The sequence below is a fragment of the Stegostoma tigrinum genome, chromosome 5, assembly GCF_030684315.1.
Source record: "Stegostoma tigrinum isolate sSteTig4 chromosome 5, sSteTig4.hap1, whole genome shotgun sequence".
In the NCBI taxonomy this organism is placed as follows: domain Eukaryota; kingdom Metazoa; phylum Chordata; class Chondrichthyes; order Orectolobiformes; family Stegostomatidae; genus Stegostoma; species Stegostoma tigrinum.
The window spans coordinates 55,401,846-55,424,002 of record NC_081358.1 but is presented as its reverse complement, the minus strand read 5'-3'; positions in this window follow the sequence as shown (position 1 = coordinate 55,424,002).

Genomic DNA, 22,157 nt, shown 5'->3' with positions numbered 1-22,157 from the left:
GTTCTAAAAGTCAGCCAAAACCAGGCAAAGAAATTGCTGATGAGCACAATACTGTTGCCAAACATATTTACAACCATCATTTCCAATGTCACGCTTGTCCAGTTTATGACTGCACCCAGCAGGCACAGATGAATAAACATAAATACAAATACGGTTTGGTTGGGCCTCTTCAGGCAGGAGTTAAAAGACTATACTGAGTGGTCGAATGGAAAGTTTCAGTACAATTCAAAAGAAAACAATTAAATCCAAATTATGCACTGCAGGTAAGGCAGCTTGCTAGATTTTGGGACTAGGTTGTGACACTGCCTAATACTATAGATGTTGCAAAGAAGGAAGAATATATTAAAGAGTTTGATATTAGCAGGGTGAATTCATTTAAAGAGTATTGTGTTACTAAAGAATATTTAAAGTTTATTACTGTTAGTCCAAGTACACAGTATTTGGGATGTAACCACAATGAACTTGGTTGAACATTACAAACTTGATATTGAGTGTTCCAAAATAAACATCAAATGACTACACTTATATCAACTGATGAAGAATACGAAGTAAAGAGTAGTAATTACTATGACTCTCAGGTCAGGACAATATAGAGGTCAATATGCACTCAGGATGTACTCAAGACAATGGTTTCAAATTCGATTAACATTTATTGCTCTGCACAGCTCTTTCTTTAATGCAGCTGATTATTCTCCTGTTCACATCAATGAAGGGAACGGAAGACCGTGCTCCCAATGTGTGATTCTTCACAAAAGCACAAAACATAGGGACACACGCACAGTCTAAAGTTGCCTTGTTTAATAACATTTCATGTTGCCTGCCATTTCATGTACATATATTTATTTAATAACAGTAAGGAACTAAACTAATTGTTCACTGTTACGGACAGAGAAGAGAGGGGCAAGCTGAATTCTTTCTCTCCTCACCTTCTGTCTGTACAGTGATTTAATTTTAAATACGCTACGGTGTGTTTTCCAAACTCTTCCTGGTGATGTTCATTTTAAAACGACACATAGAAAACCCTCTTTAGGCTTGAATCAGAAATATTATTTATTTTCACATTGAAATCCATGGTGGATTTTTGAGCTTCATAAATACATACAGAAACATACTATACACATACCATACACGTAAGGATCAAGCAGGAAAGAAGAGAATTTTACACCTAGGAATAAGTGAAAACCAAAAGTCTGGATGCTAAGTTTCCTGAATGTTGAATGAAATTTCCTGAATTCAATAAGTGTTCCTTCTCCCAGGAGTTGAAGTTCAGTGGAGATCAGACATCTGACAGCAGAAGTTATTCCTTTAAAGTTAATGATGTTTGCAGACAGGGGACAAGTCTGCTTTCCAGATGAGTACATATATCTTCCAGAAATAGCTTTTGAGGAAGCTTGAACTTGAGGCCGGCATGCTATTAGCCCAGAGTCCGTCATTCTAATGGTAGTGCTGTATATAGGTTGGATATTAAAAGCTGACTGAGACAAGGCTTCACAATTGTACAATTAAAACTCTTCAAACACCAGAAGAGGTTTGATTATGCAGCATTGTCCATGAATAAGTCAGTAGGATATTAAGGTATGTTTTAAGCCACTGCTAAAATTTGTTGTTCACTTTAGAAGTTAATTTAAGCTGTTAGTGTCTCTGCAGGCAGAGTGAGTGTTGATTTGTTCTCCTATTGTTGCCAGTGTTGGGGAATGGAATGTCAGGGTTCTTATTTTCTCACTAAGTTTGTAGTGGCCATACAATTAAATGGTAAGACGTTTCACCAGGGTAATCTGCTTCACTTAGTCTTAATCTTTACTTTTGCAAGTTTCACACCGTGGACAACCTGTGAATCGTATGTAGCTGCCATTTTAGTTCTGCAAAGTACACCTTCGAAAACTAAAGAAGTATAGCTCTTTGAAACTATTTATGATGTCTTTCATGCCTTGTCTTCTCAGAGGGAAGGCAAATACTAGTACTAATAGCAATGCAAATGTACTCTTGCCATTCAGAAGTATATTCAAATTCATACACTGCATGTTTTATTGGTATCACAATAAAATTTGCTTGTTCTTATCTATTTGCACCCTTGTTGAATCTTATGTCTCTCTTCTATCTGCTCCTGTGAGCTAAGTCAAGGTGTCAGTACATTTATTCAATTATTTTCACCTTGTCCCTGTTGCCCTACAGTGGCAGAATTCAGAACTGCTACCAAAGATGGTACTCATTACATAACTAAAAGGAATGTAAAACCAAGAATCTTTCTGCCATGGATAATGGCAAATATTGTATTCTCTCTGTTGCTGGAGATTAGTGCCGAGGAAAAAATAACTTCCTTATGCAGGCGATCAGGTCATGGTGACTTGTCTGCTCAAAGTTTTTGAGAAGACTTGTAAGCTTGAAGGTTGCAGACTTTTCGTCACCCTGGTAGGCAACATCATCAGTGTGCCTCTGGTGAAGTACTGGTTTTCCGTCTCATTTGTTATTTATAGGCCTCGGTTTGCTGGGGTGGTTGGCATCACTTCTGGTTTTTGTTTTTAAATAGTTTGTATATCGGGTCCAGTTAAATGTGTTTTTTGACGGAGTTCAGGTTGGAATGCTACATCTCTAGGAATTCCCTGGCATGTCTCTGTTTGATTTGTGCTATCATGGATTCCGCAATCAAACACATTAGCTCAGCAATCAAGTCTACAACCTCATCAAAAATCTGAGCTACAAGTCTTCTCAAAAACTTTGAACACCTACAGGCGCAACACCCTCAAACTGGCCTGCAGATGGGAGACAAATGCCATCCATCAGAGCGTGACCCATCAACAACTATACTTCCAACATGAATGCATCAGGAAACAGATAGCACCGCAAAGTTTACAATATAAACTACCTATCAACAATCCACAGGCACAGAGAACAGGTGACCAGAATGGCCACAGAATGCTAAGGGTTGTAGATCAATGATGTCCATGACCATGCGTGAAACTGCATGCCTCATGTGCCAAAACACTCTGTACTCCAAAGCAACTGCCCAAGAATAGACAACTGACACTGGAACAAGTCATCACCATTCAACAAAAGACCAGAACAAAGAAAAGACTAGCTGTACAAGAAAAACTATCCAAACTCATGCACAACAATGACACAGACAATGCAGAAACATGGATTAAGAATATCTCAGACTGATCACTCACAGACACTGAGGAGACCATCCTAGTATGCTGACTGAACTATAACTACAGAGATGCCAAAAAAACTGACTTGCTGGCTGCACTGGAATCAACACTGAAGAGCAATGGGCTCATGGAGGAAATACAACAGACCATCAGATGGACAATAATCCCAAAACTCAGCAGAAAAGGTAAGTGGAACATATTTAACACATCAGAGAAGAAAGCCTTGGAAAGATTCAAGAAAGACAAAAACATTATCCTCTTACCAGCAGACAAAGGGCGCATGACAATAATGCTTAATAGAGCCCAATGCATCGTGAAAGTGTACACACTACTAGCAGCTACTAACACCTACCAACAGATGGTGATAGACACAGCACCACAATTAGAGAGCCAGATTACAACAACCCTGAAGAAATGACATAATTTAGGAGATGTCAGCAAGACAGACAACCAAAACATGAAGTTAGAGGGATCCAATGCATCCCGGCTTCTAGGCACTCCCTAAAGTTAGACAAGACATGGGTCCCTCTCAGATCTATTGTCTCACTACCAAGCATGCCAACATATAGACCAGCCAAAGAACTACAATAGAAACTGAAATACTTAGTAGACTACACTACCCACTCCATCCACTCCTCCCAAGAATTTCTCAACATCATCAAGGACACCAGAATAGAAGAGGTCAAGATAATGATATCGTTTTACGTAACAGCGCTATTTACATCCATAAACATAGACTTAGCCAAAGAGACAACTGTCACACTGCTGGATGAATCAGTAAGGCAGGCACCCCATGATGCCACAGCATCAACAAGGACAGCACCCTGAATCTGCTGATTTTGTGCTTCAACCCATTTCACTATATTCAAAGCGAACACCATTGGGATCTCCAATATCAGGACTGATAGCAGAAGCAGTAATATAAATATCAGAACAGACAGTGCTCCCCACTATCCAACCCAAGCTATGAGTCCGATATATAGATGATACCTTCATGATTATCAAATGCACAAGTCTGGAAGAAACCTCCCAACACACAAACAACATCCTTGCTGGAATAAAATTCAGGAAGAGAATAATAACCAACAAACTTTCCTACCATACTTACCCTACTGTATTGGTGGAAATCAAGAACAATGGGGAACTCCAGACCTGCATATACAGAAAGACCACACCTATGGGTCTCCCAACTCTTCCTCCGCTATATTGATGACTGCATCTGCGCTGCCTTGTGCACCCAAGAGGAGCTTGAACAGTTCATCAACTTTACTAACACCTTTCACCCAACGTCAAATTCACCTGGACCATCTCTGATACATCCCTCTCCTTCTGGACCTCTCTGTCTCCGTCTCTGGTGACCGCCTCGAAATTGAAATCTATTTCAAATCCACCAACGCTGACAGCTGCCTGGGCAACTCCTCCTCTCATCCATCTTCCTGCAAGAAGGTGATCCCCTACTCCCAAATCCTCCACCCGTGCCACATCTGCTCGCAAGATCGGGAGTTCCACTCCTGCAGATCCCAGATGTCCTCTTGTTTCAAGGGCTATAACATGTCCCCACTGGTGATCGAAATTGCCTCAATTGCATCTTGTGTGTTTCCTGCACCTCTGTCCTCACATCCCATCCCCACAACAAAAATAAAGACAGAATCCCCCTTGGGCTCGCATATCACCCCATCAACCTCTGCATCCAAAGTATCATTCTCCACCTCTTCCGCCCCTAAATCTGACCACACAACAGAGATATTTCCCTTCCCACCCCTATCTACCTTTTGTAGGAACCACTCTCTCCGCAACTCTCTTGTCTGCTCCATTTTCCCCACTAACACCACCACCCCCGGCACCTTTCCCTGCAACTGCAGGAAATGCTACGCCTACCCTTACCTCTCCCTCACCTCCATTCAAGGCACAAAACAAATTTTCCACATTAAAAAGGGGTTCACTTGGACATCCGTCAACTTGGTTGACTGCATCTGCTGCTCCCAATGAGGCCTCTTCTACATCGATAAGACCACGTGTAGACTTGGAGACCATTTTGTACAGCACCTATGCTCTGTACATGACATATGACAACACCCTCTGGTCGCGAATAATTTTAACTCCCTCTCCCACTCCCTGGGTGACATGTCCCTCTTCTCGTGTCACAATGACATCATCTGCAAACTGGAGGAGCATCTCCATATATTCCACCTCTGGAACCGACAGCCCGATGGCCTAAACATGGATATCACCAGTTTTAAAATCTCCCCACCCCCAGGCTCATCCCATAATCAACCCTCCCTCTCATCCTAGCCTCCTTGACCTGACAAAACTTGTCCATCTTCTCTCCCACCTATCCACCTCTCCCACCTCACTGACCAATCCCCACCGCTCCCTACCTGCACTCACCTATCACCATTCTATCTACCTTCCCCAGCCCCACCCCCCCCAATTATTTCTGAGCTCCCTTCCCCCTCCATATTTCTGAAGAAGGGTCCCAACCCAAAACATCAACTTTCCTGCTCCTGTGGTGCTGCCTGGCCTGCTGTGTTCCTCCAGCTCCACACTGTCAGCTCTGACTTCAGCATCTGCAGTTCTTGCTATCTCAGGCTGCAGAAGGAACTGGACAGGTTCAGAATGTGGGCAATGTTGCAGCAGATGGAGTATAATGTGGAGAAAGTGTGAGGTTCTGCACTTTGGTTGGAAGAATAGAGACACAGACTATTTTCTAAGCAAGGAAAGGCTTCAGAAATCTGAAGCACAAAGGAACTTGAGAATATTAGTTCAGGATTACCTTAAGCCTAACATACAGGTTCATTTGACAGTTAGGAAGGGAAATGCAATTTTAGCATTTCAAGAGAGCTAGAAAACAACAGCAGATATGTAATACTGAGGCTGCATAAAGCTCTGGTAAGACTTTATTTGGAATATTGAGAGCAGTTTTGGGCCCCATATCTAAGGAAGCATGTGCTGGCATTGGAGAGGTTCCAGAGGAGGTTCACAAGAATGATCTTGGAGATGAGCTTCTTGTCATATGAGGAACAGTTGAGGAGTTCAGGTGCATGTTCCACAGAGTTTAGAAGGACGAGGGGGATCTCATTGAAATTTGCTGAATACCAAGAAGCCTGGATAATGTGGATGTGGAAAAGATGTTTCCACTAATAGAACAGACTAAGCATGAGGGCACAGCCTCAGAGTGAAGGGACAACTCTTTAGAGCTGAGATGAATAAAATTTTTTTCAGCCAGAAGGTGATGAATCTGTAGAATCTGTAGAGGCACAGAAGGCTGTGGAGGACAAATTATTGAATGTCTTTGAGACAGAGATGACTAAGTCCTTGATTAATAAGGAAATCAAGTGTTACAAGAGGAAGGCAGGCGAATATAGTTGATCAACAGCTGTGAAGAGTCAAATTGCCTAATTCTGCTCCTTTAGCTTATGACCGAGTTCTGAATCTGTGGGGGTTTTTTTTTGGGTATGTTTCAGTTTCATGGAGTTTCTCTCCATGAGTGCTATCCTGCCAAATGTTAGTAAACTCATCTCGTCAAGTACCTAGCCTATCCCAATGGTGATTCTACCATCAGACATTCCCAGAAGAACTTGCAGCTGACTGGATATTCCCCAAAAGACCAACATTTGCAGCACAGCTTTGCACCCTTAGGTGTGGTAGCATTCCGAAGCTGCCCACTCCTTCTGAGATGGTCATTTACTCGATATTAAAGAAAGAGAAATTGATGGTGCGTTTCTCGGACAGGTGGAGATCTTGTTGGGCAAAGTGGTCCAAAGATGCGATGTCTTCATTCCAGACGACCGGAGGAGAGACTATACTGCTGGGCCGAGCAGTTGGTCTGAGATCTTTATCAGTGCCAGTACGACATCCTGGGGCCATAGGAATAGCCATCAGTCACCTTTTTACGCCACCAGGGTAGAACCACAGTCTTCTTTCTGCTTCCTTACATTCATTCTATCTCTGCCACCACACCCACTAGAGATTTGGGAACATTCTGCTGCAGTTCCACAGCTAGCTGAGGAAGAAAAATCTCAGGCTGCCGGAATTCAGAGGACTGCCAAACACCAAACACCTTCTCCACCACGGGCAGGAGAGGATGTTGTTGTGTCAGCAATCAGGGACTTCGTCCAAATTCACAGGGAGAAACTGGAGTAGGAGACAGGTATGGGCTTTTGTAGCCCAGAGTCTGCAGAACTACAGCCATACAACAGAGTCCTAGCTTCCTTAAGCATTTGATCAAATGGCTGCTGCTATACACAGGTTAACAGCTACAATGGGGAGCCAGGTCTCAGCATCCTCCGGAGCTGGCAGAAATGTATATAAACCTGCATTCCATCACCCCACCCATTGGTCCTCATCACAGAGGGCAAGGTGACAGTGGAAGAATAACCTAATTCTAGGAGCTCCTCCTCACAAGGAGACCAGGCAGGGGCAGGAGATAACTAGATGGAGGGCACTCAGAGCTTGAAAGTTCAAGTTGTTCTGCACCCAAACCCCACTTGCTGCTTGTTAGTATTGCTGAAATAGTTTTTTTCTATTCATTTGTTCTCTGTTCAAATTAAATATGATACTCATTTGTTCCACTGGAATAGAATGCCCATGGTTAAGTTAGCTATTATCTTTGCTAGAGTGAAGAAAGTGACAGGTTAGATAACAATGAAAACCTGGAAATAAGCAAAAACTGATCAAAAGTTTTGAAATGTTTGCAATAGCTGATTTCAACCACACCTTTAAAATTTCATTGGCAGTTTGCTGCTGGAATTGGGCAAGAGAGCAAACATGTCCTGTGACTGGCACTGGGTATTCATCTGCAAGAACTGTAAAGGACCTGTAAGGGACAAACTGGTTTTACCGCCTAGTCACTTTACTGGCCGGGGGACTATGGGAGTCTTATAGATAAGCATAGCAATTAAATATTATTAGAATCAGACAGTATCAGATCAATGGAAGTGACTTATAATGTGCCAAGAAGAGTGATAAGTCCGATGATGAAGTATATTTCAGGATTCAGTCAAAAGGAAAATATGAGTAGACAGACAAGGGGAATAAGAATTGATTAAAATATTCCTATCGCTATGTAAATAGCAAGAGATAGTAGCGAGCGTTTGGGTCCTGAACCGGTCCTCTCCAGGCGGCATCCTTTTCTCTCTCTCCTTTTAGTCCTTTTTCTTCTCTTCCTTCATCTTCAAAACCAGAGCGTTGTCAGCAGGGCTACAGCATTGACAGTGTGGATCTTCACTCCTGGCGGCAACAGCAATGCCTGGGACGGGGAATCCTGGCTGCAGTAGGTCCAGAGCCTGGACTTGTAGCCATTCCTGGAATGGAGATTCTTGGTTGTGATAGACCTGGAGTGGGTCTTTTGGTGGTGTTGGTGAGGTAGTGGCAGCTGCAGTGCCACAGTGTCCTGAGACATCAATGTTATTGTTGCTGTACCCGGAGCGGGGGTTCCTAGATGCTCGGAACACTTTGCAAAGACCTTGCAGAAGCCCTGAAGCTGTGCTCAGTACCCAAATTCAACAGAAGATGAACATCCATTAATTTATTTTTATTCTTTTTGTGACTCAAAACAGTGTCGAATTAAGGCAACAAAATAAGGCTGTATAGTCCAGGTAACTGTGGGAGTCGGTGAGTTTATTGTGGATATTGTTGGCCGGTCTAGCCCCAGAAATAAAAACACAGGTGTCGAGGAAAGGAAGGAAGGAGTCAAAGATGGACCAGGTGAAAGTGAGAGCAGAATGAAAATTGGAAGTGAAATCATCAAACTTTTCCAATTCTGGTTGAGAGAGGGAGACTGCACCGATGTCACCTGCGCTATACTTTCCTCGGACCCTGCTTTCTGTAAAGACTCTATTCCATTCTTCCAGTTCCTCTGTCACCGTGGTAATTGTTCCAAGGATGCTAACTTTGCCTCCAAAATGTCCATCTTCTTCCTCAAAACAAGGATTCCACAGCACCATGGTTGACAGGGCCATCAGCCGGATCCAACCCATCTCTTGCACTTCAGCCCTTAGCCCCTCTCTTCCCTCACGCAACAGCAATAGGGTCCCTGTTTGTCCTCACCTACCATTTCACCAGAATCCACATCCAGACGATCATTAGAGAGACTGTTCCCTCTGGGATACCTTGGTCCATTCTGTTTTTTACTCACAAGAACTCCCACAGTCTCATGGCAACTACTCCTGCAACCACAGAAGGTGTAATACCTGTCTGTCAATTTCCTTCCTCCCCACTATCCAAGGGCCCAAACACCCCTTCCATGTGAAAAAGCACTTTACCTGCACTTCACACAATCTAGTTTACTGCTTTTGCTGGTCACAATGAGGTGTCCTCTACACTGGGGAAACAAAGTGTAGACTGGGTGGCAACTTGACAGAACTCAACTTCCAGCTGCCTACCACTTCAACACACAACTTTGCCATTGACCAACAACTGTTTCAGGCTTGCTGTAGTTTCCCAGGGAAGCTCAGCATAAGCTGGAAGTACAGCACCTCAGCTTTCCAGACTCAATATAAAGTCCAATAACTTTCGAGCTTGAGCTCTCCTATGTCCTTACCCCAATCCATACAAAGCATCCACTTCATCCTCGATCACAACACATTCATTTTTGACAACCAGCTCCTCATCCAGACAAACAAAACAGCCATGGAAACCAGGTCTGTACCCCTAAGAACAGGATACATTGCTCAACTCATCAATCACCAGTTCTAATGTGCAATAGCAAAAAACTGTAATGGCCACTTCAGAAGGCAGACAAGGGATACGACTGATAGGGCACCGTTGGTCATCCAGAACTTCCCGAGAGTGGAGAAACTATGCCATGTTCTTTGCAGCTTTCAAAACATTATTGATGATGACGAGCACCTCGCCACGATCTTCCCTGTATCTCCACATCTCACCTTCAAACAACTGCTAAACCTTAAACAGACCATTTAGTTCGCAACAAACTACCCAGCCTTCAGGGCAACATCAACCACACACCATAGAACCCTTTCATGGCACCCTCACGCAAGACATGTTAGATCATCGAAATGTGTACTACCATCACACACAGGACACCACCCACCACATGTATGGCTGATACTCATGTGATTTGGTCAATACCGTCTATCTCATAAACCACAGGCAGATGCCCTGAGGCATGGTACATTGGCAAAGCCATGCAGATGCTACAAAAGATGAATGGACACTGCAAAAATTGTCAGACAGGGAAGTTCCCTCTCAGTGGGAAACACTTTCATGGTAAAGGACATTCGGCTGCAGATCTTTGGGTAAATGTCCTCCAAGGCAGACTTTGGGACACACAACAACGCAGAGTTGGTAAACATATGCTGATAGCCAAATTCGTTACCCATGAGATGACGTCAATCACAGGCGGAAATCACCACACTATACACTCACACACTTGCATGCACACAGACACACACTCTCCCTCACGTGTGCATGCACACAGACACACACAGACAATCTCCCTCTCCCCCTTGTGTACACACACGTATCTCCCTCTCCCCCCTCACACGCGCACACTATCTCCCTCTCGTGCGCACGCACACAATATCTCCCTCTGCCCCTCTCTCCCCTTCGCAAACACATGCTATCTTCCTCTCCCACTCACCCCCTCTGGGGAGCACACACTATCTCCCTCTTTCGCTCCCAGGCTCGCACACTATCTCCCTCTCCTCCACTCTCCACCTCGCGCACATACACTATCCCCATCTCCCACTCTTTCTCCCTCATGCGTGCACACTGTCTCCCTCTCCCAGTCTCTCCCACTTGCGAGCGCACACTATATCCCTCTCACCCTCGCTCACAATCCACACAACCTCCCTCTCCCCCTCACACGGGTGCATACTATCTCCCTCTCGTGCGCGCGCGCACACTATCTCCCTCTGCCCCTCTCTCCCCTTTGGGAACACATGCTATCTTCCTTCTCCCGCTCACCCCCTCTCGGGCACGCACACTATCTCCCTCTGTCGCACTCGGGCTCACACACTATCTCCCTCTTCTCTCTCTCTCGCGCACACTATTTCCCTCACTCTCGCGGACGCACACTAAATCCCTCTCTCTTCCGTGCGCACACACTAACTCCCACTCTCTGATATAAGATAATAAAGTGTGAGGCTGGATGAACACAGCAGGCCAAGCAGCATCTCAGGAGCACAAAAGCTGACGTTTCGGGCCTAGCCTCTCTGATGAAGGGTCTAGGCCCGAAACGTCAGCTTTTGTGCTCCTGAGATGCTGCTTGGCCTGCTGTGTTCATCCGGCCTCACACTTTATTAGCTTGCATTCTCCAGCATCTGCAGTTCCCATTATCTCTGATACAAACTCCCACTCTCTATTGCGTGTGCACACACTAACACCCACGCTCTCGGCATGCGCACGCTGCCTCCCTCACATGCGTGCACGCGCACACTAGCTCCCACTCTCCCACGCATGCACACACAGCAGCACACACTGTCTCCCATGCAAGCGCACACACTATCTCCCTCTGTCGCACGCACGCACACTATCGCCCTCTCTCGCACGCACACACACTATCTCCCTCCCGCTCCATCGCGCGCGCACTATCTCTTCCCCCATCTCTATTGCGCCGCCCGTGCACGCTGTCTCCCTCTCTCTCGCGTGTGCGCTGACGCTGTGTCCCGCTCTCTCACGCGAGTTAACACTATCTCCCGCTATCTCGTGCAACTAACACTATCTCCTTCTATCTCGCGCACGCGCTGTATCCCCGTCTATCTCTCTCGCATGCACACGTGCTGTTCCCCCATCTCTCACGCGTGCTGTCTCCCTACCCTCTCCCTCTCTCCCGCGTGCACGCAGGCTGTGTCCACACCTCTCTCTGCCTCGCGCACATGCTGTCTCCCTGTCCCTCTCTCTGTCTTGCACGCGTGCTGTCTCCCCACTCTCTCGCGCGTGCACTGTCTCCCCCATTTCTCTCTCGCGTGTGCGTGCTATAAACCCTACTCTCTAGCCCCCTCTCTCTCTCGCTCTCTCCCGCGTGCAGGCGGGCTGTCTTCCCCCAATCTCTGTCGTGTGCACGCGGTGTGTCCCCGTCTCTCTCTGTCTGTCTCGCGTGCGCGCTGTCACCCCTCCTCTCTCTCTCTCAGGTGCTGTCTTCTCCCCGGCTCTCTCCCCCTCTCTCTCTCTTGCGCGTGCGCTGTCTCCCCCCATCTCACGCGCTGTCTCCCCTCCTCGCGCGCTGTCTCCCCCATCTCTTGCACAATGTCTCCCCACCTCTCGCGCGCGCTGCCTCCTCTCCTCTCCCTCGTGTGCTGTCGCACCCCCCATCTCTCGCACGCAATCTCATCCACTCTCACTTGTACACGTGCTGTCTCCCCGCTCTGTCTCGCGCACGCACTGTCTCCCCACCTCCCTCTCATGTGCGCAGTCTCCCCCCTCGCTCTCGCATGCTCAGTCTAGCCCTCAATCTCCCTCTCTCTCTCACGCGCGCGCAGTCTCCCACTCACTCTCTCTCTCTCACGCGCGCACAGTCTCCACATCACTCACTCTCATGCACACGCAGTCTCCCCCTCACTCTCTCTCTCATGCGCGCACAGTCTCCCGCACACTGTCTCTGTCTCTCACGCGCGCGTAGTCTCCCCATCACTCTTTCACTCTCTCACAAGTGCGCAGTCTCCCCCACACTCTCTCTCTCTCACGCGCACACTGTCTCCCCCTCACTCTCTCTCTCACGCGCGCGCAGTCTCCCCCTCACTCTCTCTCTCTCACGCGTGCGCAGTCTCCCCCTCACTCTCTCTCTCTCTCACACACGCGCAGTCTCCCCCTCACACTCTCTCTCTCTCTCACGCGCGCGCAGTCTCCCCCTCACTCTCTCTCTCACGCGCGCGCAGTCTCCCCCTCACTCTCTCTCTCACGCGCGCGCAGTCTCCCCCTCACTCTCTCTCACAAGCACGCGCAGTCTCCCCCTCACTCGTGCGCAGTCTCCCCCTCACTGTCTCTCTCTCACGCGCGCGCAGTCTCCCCCTCACTCTCCCTCTCACGCGCGTGCAGTCTCCCCCTCACTCTCTCTCTCACGCGCGCGCCGTCTCCCCTTCACTCTCTCTCTCACGCGTGTGTATTCTCCCCCTCACTCACTCTCTCTCTCTCATGCGCGCGGTCTCCCCCTCACTCACTCTCTCTCTCTTCACGCGCGCGCAGCCTCCCGATCACTCTCTCTCTCACACGCGCGCAGTCTCCCCCCACTCACTCTCTCTCTCTCTCACCCGCGCGCAGTCTCCCGCTCACTCTCTCTCTCACACGCGCGCAGTCTCCCCCCACTCACTCTCTCTCTCTCTCACGCACGCGCAGTCTCCACCTCAATCTCTCTCTCACCACGCGCGCGAATTCTCCCCCTCACTCTGTCTCTCTCACGCGCATACAGTCTCCCCCTCACTCTCGCTCTCTCTCTCACCCGCGCGCAGTCTCCCCCTCACTCTCTCTCTCTCTCTCTCATGCGCGTGCCGTCTCCCCCTCACTCACGCTCTCTCTCACGCGCGCGCAGTCTCCCTCTCACTTTCTCTCTCACGCGCGTGCTGTCTCCCCCTCACTCACTCTCTCACACGCGCACAGTCTCCCCCTCACTCCCTCTCTCATGCGCGCACAGTCTCCCGCTCACTCTCTCTCTCACGCGCGCGCAGTCTCCCCCTCACTCACTGACTCACTCACTCTCTCTCTCTCGCTGACACGCGCTCAGTCTCCCCCTCACTCACTCTCTCACGTGTGCGCAGTCTCCCCCTCACTCACTCTATCTCTCTCACGCGCGCGCAGTCACCCCCTCGCTCTCTCTCTCTCTCTCTCACGCGCGCGCAGTCTCCCCCTCACTCTCTCACTCACGTGCGCGCAGTCTCCCCCTCACTCTCTCTCTCAAGCGCGCGCAGTCTCCCCCTCACTCGCGCGCAGACTCCCCCTCACTCTCTTCCACGCATGCGCAGTCTCCCCCTCACTGTCTCTCTCTCACGCGCGCGCAGTCTCCCCCTCACTCTCTCTCTCATGCGCGTGCAGTCTCCCGCACACTCTCTCTCTCTCTCACGCGCGCGCTGTCTCCCCCTCACTCTCTCTCTCTCTCACGCATGCGCAGTCTCCTCCTCACTCTCTCTCTCTCTCACGCGTGTGCATTCTCCCCCTCACTCACTCTCTCTCTCTCTCACGCGCGCGCAGTCTCCACCTCACTCTCTCTCTCTCTCCACACGCGCGAATTCTCCCACTCACTCTTTCTCTCTCTCACGCGCGCACAGTCTCCCCCTCACTCTCCCTCTCTCTCACCCGCGCGCAGTCTCCCCCTCACTCTCTCTCTCTCATGCGCGCGCCGTCTCCCCCTCACTCACTCTCTCTCTCTCTCACGCGCGCACAGTCTCCCCCTCACTCACTGACTCACTCACTCTCTCTCTCTCACGCGCGCGCAGTCTCCTCCTCACTCACTCTGTCACGCGTGCGCAGTCTCCCACTCACTCACTCTCTCTCTCTCACACGCGCGCGCAGTCTCCACCCACACACTCTCTCTCTCGCACGTGCGCTCAGTCTCCCCCTCACTCACTCACTCACTCTCTCTCTCATGCGCGCGCAGTCTCCCCCTCACTCTGTCTCTCTTTCTCACTCACGAGCGCGCAGACACCCCCTCACTCTCTCACTCACAGGCGCGCAGTCTCCCCCTCACTCTCTCTCTCAAGCGCGCGCAGTCTCCCCCTCACTCGCGCGCAGACTCCCCCTCACTCTCTTCCACGCGTGCGCAGTTTCCCCCTCACTGTCTCTCTCTCATGCGCACGCAGTCTCCCCCTCACTCTCTCTCTCACGCGCGTGCAGTCTCCCGCACACTCTCTCTCTCTCTCATGCGCGCGCTGTCTCCCCATCACTCTCTCTCTCTCTCACGCATGCGCAGTCTCCCCCTCACTCACTCTCTCTCTCTCTCTCACGCGCGTGCAGTCTCATCCTCGCTCACTCTCTCTCTCTCACTCACGAGCGCGCAGTCTCCCCCTCACTCTCTCTCTCTCTCTCACTCACGAGCGCGCAGTCTCCCCCTCACTCTCTCTCTCTGACGCGTGGGCAGTCTCCCCCCCTCTCTCTCTCTCACGTGCGCGCAGTCTCCCCCTCACTCACTCTCTCTCTCTGTCTCACGCGCGCGCAGTTGACCGCTCACTCTCTCTCTCACACGCGCACAGACTCCCCTTCACTCCCTCTCTCACAAGCGCGCAGTCTCCCCCCACTCACTCTCTCTCTCTCTCATGCGCGCGCTGTCTCCCCATCACTCTCTCTCTCTCTCACGCATGCGCAGTCTCCCCCTCACTCACTCTCTCTCTCTCTCTCACGCGCGTGCAGTCTCATCCTCGCTCACTCTCTCTCTCTCACTCACGAGCGCGCAGTCTCCCCCTCACTCTCTCTCTCTCTCTCACTCACGAGCGCGCAGTCTCCCCCTCACTCTCTCTCTCTGACGCGTGGGCAGTCTCCCCCCCTCTCTCTCTCTCACGCGCGCGCAGTCTCCCCCTCACTCACTCTCTCTCTCTGTCTCACGCGCGCGCAGTTGACCGCTCACTCTCTCTCTCACACGCGCACAGACTCCCCTTCACTCCCTCTCTCACAAGCGCGCAGTCTCCCCCTCACTCACTCTCTCTCTCATGCGCGCACCGTCTCCCCCTCACTCACTCTCTCTCTCTCTCACGCGCGCACAGTCTCCCCCTCACTCACTGACTCACTCACTCTCTCTCTCTCACGCGCGCGCAGTCTCCTCCTCACTCACTCTGTCACGCGTGCGCAGTCTCCCACTCACTCACTCTCTCTCTCTCACACACGCGCGCAGTCTCCACCCACACACTCTCTCTCTCGCACGTGCGCTCAGTCTCCCCCTCACTCACTCACTCACTCTCTCTCTCATGCGCGCGCAGTCTCCCCCTCACTCTGTCTCTCTTTCTCACTCATGAGCGCGCAGACTCCCCCTCACTCTCTCACTCACACGCGCGCAGTCTCCCCCTCACTCTCTCTCTCAAGCGCGCACAGTCTCCCCCTCACTCGCGCGCAGACTCCCCCTCACTCTCTTCCACGCGTGCGCAGTCTCCCCCTCACTCTCTCTCTCACGCGCGTGCAGTCTCCCGCACACTCTCTCTCTCTCTCATGCGCGCGCTGTCTCCCCCTCACTCTCTCTCTCTCTTACGCATGCGCAGTCTCCCCCTCACTCTCTCTCTCTCTCACGCGCGTGCAGTCTCATCCTCGCTCACTCTCTCTCTCTCTCTCTCTCACGCGCGCGCAGACTCCCCCTCACTCACTCTCTCTCTCTCACTCACGAGCGCGCAGTCTCCCCCTCACTCTCTCTCTCTCTCTCACTCACGAGCGCGCAGTCTCCCCCTCACTCTCTCTCTCTGACGCGTGGGCAGTCTCCCCCCCTCTCTCTCTCTCATGCGCGCACAGTCTCCCCCTCACTCACTCTCTCTCTCTGTCGCACGCGCGCGCAGTCGACCGCTCACTCTCTCTCTCACACGCGCACAGACTCCCCCTCACTCCCTCTCTCACAAGCGCGCAGTCTCCCCCCACTCACTCTCTCTCTCACGCGCTCGCAGTCTCCACCTCACTCTCTCGCTCTCTCTCCACGCGCGCACAGTCTCCCCCTCACTTTCTCTCTCTCATCCGCGCGCAGTCTCCCCCTCACACTCTCTCTCTCTCTCACGCGCGCACAGTCTCCCCCTCACTCACTCTCTCTCTCATGCGCGCACCGTCACCCCCTCACTCACTCTCTCTCCCTCTCTCATGCGCGCGCAATCTCCCGCTCACTCTCTCTCTCACGTGCGCGCAGACTCTCCCTCACACCCTCTCTCATGCGCGCACAGTCTCCCCCTCACTCACTCTCTCTCTCTCTCCCACGCGCGCGCAGTCTCCCCCTCACTGACTGACTCACTCACTCTCTCTCTCTGACGCGCGCTCAGTCTCCCCCTCACTCACTCTCTCACACGTGCGCAGTCTCCCCCTCACTCACTCACTCAATCTCTCTCTCACACGCGCGCAGTCTCCCCCTCACTCTCTCTCTCACGCGTGCGCAGTCTCCCGATCATTCTCTCTCTCTTTCTCACGCGCACGCAGTCTCCCCCTCACTCACTCTCTCTCTCTCTCACGCGCGCGCAGTCACCCCCTCACTCACTCTCTCGCTCTCTCTCATACGCGCGCTGTCTCCCCCTCACTCACTCTCACATGCACATGCAGTCTCTCCCTCACTCACTCTCTCTCTCTCACTCACGAGCGCGCTGTCTCCCCTTCACTCTCTCTCTCTCTCTCTCACGCGTGCGCAGTCTCCCCCTCACTCACTCTCTCTCTGTCACGCGCGCGAAGTCTCCCCCTCACTCTCTCTCTTACGCGTGTGCAGTCTCCCCCTCACTCACTCTCTCTCTCTCTCATGTGCGCGCAGTCTCCCCCTCACTCACTCTCTCTCTCTGTCTCACGCGCGCGCAGTCGACCGCTCACTCTCTCTCTCACACACGCACAGACTCCCCCTCACTCCCTCTCTCACACGCAGGCAGTCTCCCCCTCACTCACTCTCTCTTTCTCACTCACGAGCGCGCTGTCTCCCCTTCACTCTCTCTCTCTCACGCGCGCGCAGACTCCCCCTCACTCTCTCTCTCTCTCTCTCTCACGCGCTCGCAGTCTCTCCCTCACTCTCTGTCTCTTTCACGCGCGCGCTGTCTCCCCCTCACTTTCTCTCTCCCACGCGCGCAGTCTCCCACTCACTTTCTCACTCACGCGTGCGCAGTCTCCCCCTCTCTCTCTCTCTCATGCGTGAGCAGTCTCCCCCTCACTCTCTCTCTCTCACGCGCGTGCAGTCTCCCTTTCATTCTCTCTCTCACGCGCGCGCTGTCTCCCCCTAACTCACTCTCTCACGCGCGCGCAGTCCCCCCTCACTCTCTCTCTGTCTCTCTCACGCGCGCACAGTCTCCCTCTCTCTCTCACGCGCGCGCCGTCTCCTTCTCACTCTCTCTCTCACGCGCGCACAGTCTCCCCATCACTCTCTCACGCGCGCGTCATCTCCCCCTCACTCTCTCTCTCACGCGTGTGCATTCTCCCCCTCATTCACTCTCTCTCTCTCTCTCTCATGCGCGCGGTCTCCCCCTCACTCCCTCTCTCTCTCTCTCTCATGCGCGCGCAGCCTCTCAATCAATCTCTCTCTCACATGCGCGCAGTCTCCCCCCACTCACTCTCTCTCTCTCTCACCCGCGCGCAGTCTCACGCTCACTCTCTCTCTCACACGCGCGCAGTCTCCACCTCACTCTCTCTCTTTCCACGCGCGCGAATTCTCCCACTCACTCTGTCTCTCTCACGTGCGCACAGTCTCCCCCTCACTCTCTCTCTCTCTCACCCGTGCGCAGTCTCCCCCTCACTCTCTCTCTCTCTATCATGCGCGTGCCGTCTCCCCCTCACTCACTCTCTCTCTCTCACGTGCGCGCAGTCTCCCGCTCACTCTGTCACGCGCGCGCAGTCTCCCGCTCACTCTCTCTCTCACACGCACGCGCAGTCTCCCCCTCACTCACTCTCTCTCTCTCACGTGCGCGCAGTCTCCCGCTCACTCTGTCACGCGCGCGCAGTCTCCCGCTCACTCTCTCTCTCACACGCACGCGCAGTCTCCCCCTCACTCACTCTCTCTCTCTCCCATGCGCGCGCAGTCTCCCCCTCACTCACTCTCTCTCTCTCTCACCCGCGCAGCCTCCCGCTCACTCTCTCTCTCACACGTGCGCAGTCTCCCCCCACTCACTCTCTCTCTCTCTCACGCGCGCGCAGTCTCCACCTCACTCTCTCTCTCTCCACGCGCGCACATTCTCCCCCTCACACTCTCTCTCTCTCACCCGCGCACAGTCTCCCCCTCACTCTCTCTCTCTCACGCGTGTGCATTCTCCCCCTCACTCACTCTCTCTCTCTCTCTCATGCGCGCGGTCTCCCCCTCACTCCCTCTCTCTCTCTCTCTCACGTGCGCGCAGCCTCTCGATCACTCTCTCTCTCACACGCGCGCAGTCTCCCGCTCACTCACTCTCTCACACGCGCGCAGTCTCCCGCTCACTCACTCTCTCACTCTCCCATGCGCGCGCAGTCTCTCACTCACTCTCTCTCTCACGCGTGGGCATTCTCCCCCTCACTCACTCTCTCTCTCTCATGCGCGCGGTCTCCCCCTCACTCACTCTCTCTCTCTCTCACCCGCGCAGCCTCCCGCTCACTCTCTCTCTCAGACGTGCGCAGTCTCCCCCCACTCACTCTCTCTCTCTCTCACGCGCGCGCAGTCTCCACCTCACTCTCTCTCTCTCCACGTGCGCACATTCTCCCCCTCACTCTCTCTCTCTCTCACCCGCGCGCAGTCTCCCCCTCACTCTCTCTCTCTCTCACCCGCGCGCAGTCTCCCCCTCACTCTCTCTCTCTCTCACGCGCGCGCAGTCTCCCCCTCACTCTCTCTCTCTCTCACCCGCGCGCAGTCTCCCCCTCACTCACTCTCTCATGCGCGCACAGTCTCCCCCTCACTCCCTCTCTCATGCGCGCACAGTCTCCCGCTCACTCTCTCTCTCACGCGCGCACAGTCTCCCCCTCACTCTCTCTCTCACACGCACGCGCAGTCTCCCCCTCACTCACTCTCTCTCTCTCACGCGCGTGCAGTCTCCCCCTCACTCACTGACTCACTCACTCTCTCTCTCTCACGCGCGCGCAGTCTCCCCCTCACTCACTCTCTCTCTCCCACGTGCGCGCAGTCTCCCCCTCACTCACTCACTCTCTCTCTCACGCGCGCGCAGTCTCCCCCTCACTCTGTCTCTCTCTCTCACGCGCGCGCAGTCTTCCCCTCACTCTCTCTCTCTCTCATGCGCGCGCAGGCTCAACCTCACTCTCTCGCTCTCTCTCACGCGCGCGCAGTCTCCCCCTCACTCTCTCTCTTACGCGTGTGCAGTCTCCCCCTCACTCTCTCTCTCTCTCTCATGTGCGCGCAATCTCCCCCTCACTCACTCTCTCTCTCTGTCTCACGCGCGCGCAGTCGACCGCTCACTCTCTCTCTCACACGCGCACAGACTCCCCCTCATTCCCTCCCTCATACGTGCGCAGTCTCCCCCTCACACTCTCTCTCTCTCATGCGCGCACCGTCACCCCCTCACTCACTCTCTCTCCCTCTCACACGCGCGCGCAGTCTCCCGCTCACTCTCTCTCTCACGTGCGCGCAGACTCCCCCTCACTCCCTCTCTCACGCGCGCGCAGTCTCCCCCTCACTCACTGACTCACTCACTCTCTCTCTCTCGCTGACGCGCGCTCAGTCTCCCCCTCACTCACTCTCTCACGTGTGCGCAGTCGCCCACTCACTCACTCTCTCTCTCTCACACGCGCGCGCTGTCTAACCCCACACACTCTCTCTCTCTCACACGTGCGCAGTCTCCCCTTCACTCACTCACTCTCTCTCTCTCTCCCACGCGCGCGCAGTCACCCCCTCACTCACTGACTCACTCACTCTCTCTCTCTCGCTGACGCGCGCTCAGTCTCCCCCTCACTCACTCTCTCACGTGTGCGCAGTCTCCCACTCACTCACTCTCTCTCTCTCACATGCGCGCGCTGTCTCACCCCACACACTCTCTCTCTCTCACACGTGCGCAGTCTCCCCTTCACTCACTCACTCAATCTCTCTCTCACACGCGCGCAGTCTCCCCCTCACACACTCTCTCATGCGCGCGCAGTCTCCCCCTCACTCACTCCGTCACGCGTGCGCAGTCTCCCCCTCACTCTCTCTCTCTCACGCGCACGCAGTCTCCCCCTCACTCACTCTCTCTCTCACGCGCGCGCAGTCTCCCCCTCACTCTCTCTCTCACGCACGTGCAGTTTCCTGCACACTCTCTCTCTCACGCGCGCACAGTCTCCCCTTCACTCTCTCTCACGCACGCGCAGTCTCCCCCTCACTCGCTCTCTCTCTCTCACAAGTGCGCAGTCTGCCCCTCACTCTCTCTCTCTCACGCGCGCGCAGTCTCCCCCACACTCTCTCTCTCTCTCACACACGCGCGCAGTCTCCCCCTCACTCTCTCTCTCATGCGCGTGCAGTCTCCCGCACACTCTCTCTCTCTCACGCACGCGCTGTCTCCCCCTCACTCTGTCTCTCTCTCACACGCATGCGCAGTCTCCCACTCACTCACTCTCTCTCTCTCTCTCTCTCACGTGCGCGCAGTCACCCCCTCACTCACTCTCTCTCTGTCTCACGCGCGCGCAGTCGACCGCTCACTCTCTCTCTTACGCGTGTGCAGTCTCCCCCTCACTCTCTCTCTCTCTCTCATGTGCGCGCAATCTCCCCCTCACTCACTCTCTCTCTCTGTCTCACGCGCGCGCAGTCGACCGCTCACTCTCTCTCTCACACGCGCACAGACTCCCCCTCATTCCCTCCCTCATACGCGCGCAGTCTCCCCCTCACACTCTCTCTCTCTCATGCGCGCGCCGTCACCCCCTCACTCACTCTCTCTCCCTCTCACACGCGCGCGCAGTCTCCCGCTCACTCTCTCTCTCACGTGCGCGCAGACTCCCCCTCACTCCCTCTCTCACGCGCGCGCAGTCTCCCCCTCACTCACTGACTCACTCACTCTCTCTCTCTCGCTGACGCGCGCTCAGTCTCCCCCTCACTCACTCTCTCACGTGTGCGCAGTCGCCCACTCACTCACTCTCTCTCTCTCACACGCGCGCGCTGTCTAACCCCACACACTCTCTCTCTCTCACACGTGCGCAGTCTCCCCTTCACTCACTCACTCTCTCTCTCTCTCCCACGCGCGCGCAGTCACCCCCTCACTCACTGACTCACTCTCTCTCTCTCTCTCGCTGACGCGCGCTCAGTCTCCCCCTCACTCACTCTCTCACGTGTGCGCAGTCTCCCACTCACTCACTCTCTCTCTCTCACATGCGCGCGCTGTCTCACCCCACACACTCTCTCTCTCTCACACGTGCGCAGTCTCCCCTTCACTCACTCACTCAATCTCTCTCTCACACGCGCGCAGTCTCCCCCTCACACACTCTCTCATGCGCGCGCAGTCTCCCCCTCACTCACTCCGTCACGCG